This window comes from Danio rerio, chromosome 12 (genome assembly GCF_052040795.2).
Source record: "Danio rerio strain M-AB ecotype USA chromosome 12, GRCz13ab, whole genome shotgun sequence".
Classification (NCBI taxonomy): domain Eukaryota; kingdom Metazoa; phylum Chordata; class Actinopteri; order Cypriniformes; family Danionidae; genus Danio; species Danio rerio.
Window position 1 is genome coordinate 37,203,661 of NC_141032.1, and position 6,880 is coordinate 37,210,540.

Genomic DNA, 6,880 nt, shown 5'->3' on the forward strand with positions numbered 1-6,880 from the left:
AAAACTTCAAATCAAATCCAAAATGCCTCCCCATTCCCCTCTCTGCACGCGCTGCTGTGTTCTTTATAGCTTTTAAATGGGGCTCCTTACAGACCACCACAGGGGGTCTGCAGCTAGCTCAGGGGTAAATGACAGCCATGTTATGTTTATCAGAGTTAACGCTGGAGATTGCATTCAAAATTCCAAACATTATTGGCTAGTTATTGCACTGTAATGCTGACATGCAGAACTCTCTTAAAAACACAGGCGAAATCAATCGAAACGAAAATGGGGCATGACTTCGGCAAAAGAAAGGACGATATTATTTTATTACTTGTTTTGTATTTTTCGTATATCAATCTAGATAGATAGATAGATAGATAGATAGATAGATAGATAGATAGATAGATAGATAGATAGATAGATAGATAGATAGATAGATAGATAGATAGATAGGCCTGCGAAAAAAAGGGACACTCAGGTCTACTTAAACGTCTAGAGAGGTAGTAATTCGCGCATTCGGGGGTGCACCAAATGTGCGTCAAATGATCAATTGTCATGTACTTGGTGACAGACGGACTACGAAAAAGGCAGATCAACCCGAAAGTCGAGTAATCACCCCTCTACGGAGTTATCCATTAATTCAGGGTTAAAGTCTATTTGCATTTAGACAAAGAGAGATCGTCCATCCATCACCGAGTCGAGGGTAAGAAGGAGGGGTAAAATAGTTCTCTTGCAAATAAATCTGTTGCCCTCCGGGGTGCGTTTACATAGGTGTGAACTGCGACTGTTGGAAAGCTGAGAGTAATTCATTTGAAATGCGAAACCTCAACTCACAATACTTTCAAAACAGGCATGCATTTACTTTTCTTTTTTTCAAACACTCTATAATAATTCTCATTTAAAGCATTAACAGGGATTTTTACATGATACGGTGTTTAGCAGATCATTGCTCACAAAGATCGTTAGAAATGTGATTGAATTAATATTTCAACAAGCGCGCGCACAGACCAGACATATAGACTACACAGTGATCAGTTAATGATTTCATCATCACAATTTATTATAACATACTTTCTAATATAATTATATTACCCTGGTTTTCCAATCAATAAAGCCTAGCAAACACTCTTAGCTTTCCAAATTTGGCCAAGCAGAACATCTGACCAGGGCATTAACCACGATCATGAGCTCTCTCTATTTGAAATACTGCATGCTTATTTTAAGGTGGATACGTGTTGAGACTTCAAAAGTGGTATTACATTTCATTAAAAATAATAATAATGATAATTATAATCTCGTTGATTCAATCAATCTTAACTGATAATAAGCTGCGGAATGCATGATTGTCATTTTTTATTTGTTTACTAAATTATATCAGTTTACAAACGATGTTATCTATGAACGCCACACTTCTCCCGTTATTCAGATCAATTTCTCCAACCATGTGTTTTTATGAGGTCAAAATAAAACTGTGGCACGACGGGAATGTACCTATAAGGTTTGCAGTTGTTTGTGTCTATCGAGTCCACGGATCCCCCTTAAATCTGGGCTACGTTTGGTGGGAATTCCTTTTGCGCGGCTGGCCAAGGGCTCCCTCCCGTAGATCCAGCGGGTTTCCCCTCCCCCTCTCCACCTCAGCGGCTGGGTTGGGGAGGGGAGATCCCCTTGCTCGACTCCTCTCCAACCCCGCTACCTAAAGACGCCTGTTAATTTGCGTTAAGAAGAATGGCGCGCCTCCGTTGCTTCAAACCATGTTTTGGAAATGGACGACTGCGCACCTACGGTGGAAGATATGCAACATGCCAAATGTTTTGCGTCTTTGATTCGTCTAGATCGTGCTTATGGAATACAGCAGTGAGGAAGATTGTATCGCTGAGCAGAGCGGACTGTATCGTCTGGAGCAGAGGGAGGGCTAGATAGCTTATTTCACAGTCTTGTCCGAGATCTGTTTTTACATGCAGTCTTTAAAAACAGTAATTGGTACTTGGCACCGCGAGCATGAACGTTCTTCACCGCATACAGCGATCTCATGGTGTCATGCAACATGGTCACGGATGTCGACTATTTGTTAATGTTTCCAAATGGCACTACGAGATCAGCACGCGCTGCAGCATTGGTGCGTCATAATGACCAACAAGAGATTGGAGAATTTGGCGCGAGTTTCGAATCTCGCGCTCGCTTGTTTTCTTCTACTCGACTTCAGATATCAGCCCTGCGATATCAATCATGCTAAATCAACAAGATTTGAATTTTTGTCTGGTTAATCAAATTCATCGTTTTCATATCAAGGATGATTTATATGCATGGGGATGTTTCGGAGGTCGCATTGTCAGGTGGGATACAGTGAATTATTTATATATTTATTTACCCAATATTTTATATATTGCACACTGTTGGCTATAATAAATTGTATATATACAGATTTAATTGAGTCACTGTTAATATACACAAAATATACAATAGGTTATAAATAAAAACACAAACTGCAAAAAGACAAGTGATGTTTCTTACTTTCTTAGTCCTTCATTTTAGACAAAACAGCATGTGCAGAAAACGAAGCTTAAACTGTAATAGCATTTTGTAAAATACCGAATACATTCTGCATTTGTGCAAAATCTAGGCATATGCAATTGTGATTTTGGGAAATTGAAAAATAATAATGATTATATATTACTTTTCAATCAATTAATGTTGTAAATTTTTATTTGTTATAGGCCTATTTATATTTAATTATTCTGGTAAAATGCAATTTATGGATTGTTATTTTAATTTTCTTGTGTGGAAAAATAAACTTATTTATCTTATCATAAAATGTATTGCTACATTATTTCGACATATGCCTGTATGTATATATATATATATATATATATATATATATATATATATATATATATATATATATATATATATATATATATATATATATATATATATATATATATATATATATATATATATATATATATATAGTTTAACATATACACACATACACAGAGTTCAATATACACACACACACTGGGATGCTTCAAAATTATTTTAAGAAGTATACAGTGATCAACATCTGAAGTGGATCAAAACGTCAAACATTGACTTCTATAAAATATTTTAAATACGCACACACGCAAACCATGTAGATTAAAAGGTCGATTAAAAAAATCAAGCACTAACATTTTGAAGTAAATTTCTTTAATTAAAATACGCCATTTAATTGTATAAAGTTACGAAAAAACATGGATTGATTAGAGAAAAAAAATACGACTAAGATTTTGTTGGTGGAATTTTTAATAACCTCCAAGCGAAGTAAATACATTTGGTAGCTATATGAAACTGCCTAAATCTTAAGCGCTATGTATGTGTGTGTGTGTGTGTGTGTGTGTGTGTGTGTGTGTGTGTGTGTCATAATAGAGCTCATTTTTAGGTCTGTGTTTTATCAACAAGATACAAAAGCAAATCCAATTCACCATTTCAGCATAGACCCAGATAATTCAGTAAACATTTTGCATTAAATGTAAAGCAAACTACCGTTTGCATAAATTGCATCGTTTCCCAAGTTGTCTGCAACTTCATTTATAGGCATATTTACGTGTATATGCTTTACCACCTGTTTCGTGTATATATAAAACATTTATTTAAACCCATTAGATGTTTTTTTAAAGTTTAAATAATTTATTATATAATACAACCTATTTTATGGGATTAACTTTAAGTTGGCATTTTTAATTTGAAGATATTTTGTTCATGTTAAAAAAAGCTTTCGTAGATTATTAGGTTTGTGTGTTGAAGGCCTAAGACAGACAACATAACCGATCCAGCACCGACTTCACACAAAAAAGAAAACTACAGAGATAGCATATTTAATTTACCTCGTTTTCATCTTTTTGTATAACAATAGACGGAGCCCTGCAGCGAGCTATAGAGACGAGTTTTTGAAGTTAATTCAACCTGACTTAAGCAGAAGGGTTTTTTAGGAATACGATGACGGAGATTGCAGCATCGACAATACCTCTATAGGAAAAAGATACATATATGATATATAAAAAAGGAGATTTACGCGTTTCAGGTTTATAATTAAATAAATGTTGTGATTTACAAATGCTTAATCTTTCTAATAAAAAATACAAGTAAAATAAGAATTCACGCCACACCAACAGCCTGCATAACTCAACCACAGAATATGAACGAAATAACCAGATTTTTCTCGATTCTTGTAAAAGATCAAAGAGACGTCTGTGTTTTGTAGATTTTCCAGATTGACGTGGGTATTTGATGTATAAAACATTCATTAATTTATTCAGGCTGCTGGCCAGTAGGGCCTCTCATAGTTCGTGTTATCAAGTCTTTTCACTTCATTGACAATACGTCGCGTTGCCAACTGTATTTGGGTTATTTACTGCGTAAACCTGTTAAAAAGTCCCCAGTAGCTTTTGTTTAGTTCATTCTAATTAAGTAATGCTCAAAATAAATTCAGATGAGGTGATTTTATAGGTTGACAGGAAATGTGTGATATGCATAGTCTTTTACATGTGGGACAAAAAAGTCCACTTTTATTTATTTGCTTAGTGCTTCCTCTAAATGCATAAAAGATGATATAAGTTAATGTATAATTTTATAAGGTCATAGCTCTGTGTGTTATTATGTAAGCTTATGTAGTTTATTAAGGTTTCAATGCTTAAGGCAAAACAACAAATATAAATTGGTTGGCTACATAATAAATAATTAACATGTCTTCGTATATTTATTATTATTACTTTTGCATGTTTATGAAAATGTGTACATTATACATTTATTTTTTATATGTTTCCCATTAAATGAAGGCCGTTTTAAGGAAAAAAGCAGAGGGTCAGAAATTAGTACTCGAACTTCTTGAAATTGTTTAAAATTATATAAAGTAGTAGAGCGTTTAGATATACTGTTGTTCTTGGTTTAAAAATGTTATTGGTGACGCTTTGTAATAATATTTAATTTTAATATCATTAGCAAATACATTTTGCAAAGCTTTTTGTCATGCACAATTTTTAGACAAATATCATGAACAATTTTATTTATGAGTTTATAAGAACTGATCTGTTTGCTGATTTACTGCTGAAAGTTATTTTAGCGCGTTGCATGAAATTCAGAAGGCCGAGCGGGCTGCATCAAGAAAGAAGGTCCATCTTCATAAGTGCTCGATGGAAAACTCTGAACTCTCAAAGGCAGGAGACTCTCTCGCCCCCCTGAGGAAGCTTCATACCTTTCCCTTTGTGTCTGAGGTGCCCAGCTGAGAACTAAAATATTTCAAATCGCCTTCTAAAATTCGTTATAGATTTATAAGAAATATTGGAGCTCGCAGCTTTCAGTCATATTTGCTCTCTTGAAACGTAAGAAACTGCTCACTTGAAAAGTTCCAAATAAACGATTAAATATTCTATGTATGGACAAATGCATATAATTTATAATTATTGATAGTATGCCATCAACTTAAATTATATATCAACAACAATAACGATGATTTTGACCTGAATGATATACTTTTTAAAAATGCTGTGTTAAATATGGAGGAACCTATCCAATGGGTTAATCCAGCAGTTGGTTTTGTACATATTTTTATTTAGGCTAAATAGCCTACATAGTTCACAAAAGAAAAAAAAACAAGTAAAAGGCCTGCGCTATATAAAATATTTTAAACTGTTTTATGCGACGAATTTCTTCAAAGCTAACAATAAAAATTTGAAGTTTTAAATGTACGACATTTGTATATATATATATATATATATATATATATATATATATATATATATATATATATATAGTTAGTTAGTTAGTTAGTTGGTTAGTTTGTAGTAACTTTATAGATAAATAAGGTTTAGAACGATATAAGGGCTACAAATACAGAATCGTGTGGTGTAAAACACAGGAGAGCCCGTTAAACAAGTCCAAAGCCGCTGTGCTCGGTTAACCGGCTATTTAAAGTAAATCCAAATACCTTTTCTGATCAGTTCTGGAAACGTGCTTCTTTCATTTGATAATTTTGGCTATGGCTTTTAAACATCATTGAAGCAATGTGGCTTAATATGTTAAAAATAGAAGGGAAAAAAATTAACCTCAATGGAAGGCGTTGAATTATTTTTTTTAAACAGGCGTAATTTCAGATTAAATTGCTAATACAGTAAACTGAAAGCACATGTTAAAAACATTATAGAATTAACCCAAGCATATTTTTTAAGTAATAAAATAAGTCAATCCAGAATCATGTCTGTTGTACACGAGGTTGTTCTCAGAAAATAATATGTTACTTTGTATCGACCGGGCTTAATTGTTTAGTTACAATGAAGCAGTTTTATAACACATACTGCAACACAAAACTGTTCCTGAACGTGTCTTCTCTTGTAATAGTATTCAGTTTCCGGTGGTTGTCTGAGCTCTGCATGTAATGACCAATGAGGATGTGAAAAGACTGTGGTGCAGTGGCCATGATGAATGTTCGTTCACTAGCCTTCACAACTTTTACATTCTTTAACTATTGATTCAAACTATTGGCCGGCTATCAGAGACTGGTCTGGGGATTATTTCATGCAATATCCTATTCCTTTGCTTTACTCGTGTGATTGTTTGTCTTTTAAGTCCCCACTTTTAATCCCTTTACAAATGTTTTGACAGCAATAAAATATTCAAGAGAGATAAATCAGCCACTCATTTTGTCTTCTTTATTTTCATGGGGAAGCGATGCTGATTGGAAAATATATTGAAATCAGAATTTGAATATGAGTTAAGACAAATTCTATTGCACATTTTGTTTTAGACTGATGGATGCAAAGCGAACTTTATCATTTGCTTTGTTCACTCTGAAACTCCTCGGCTCTTGTCATTCTTACCATGTCATAAAAGTGTACAGGCTCAATCGTTTTCAGGTACCCTGGCC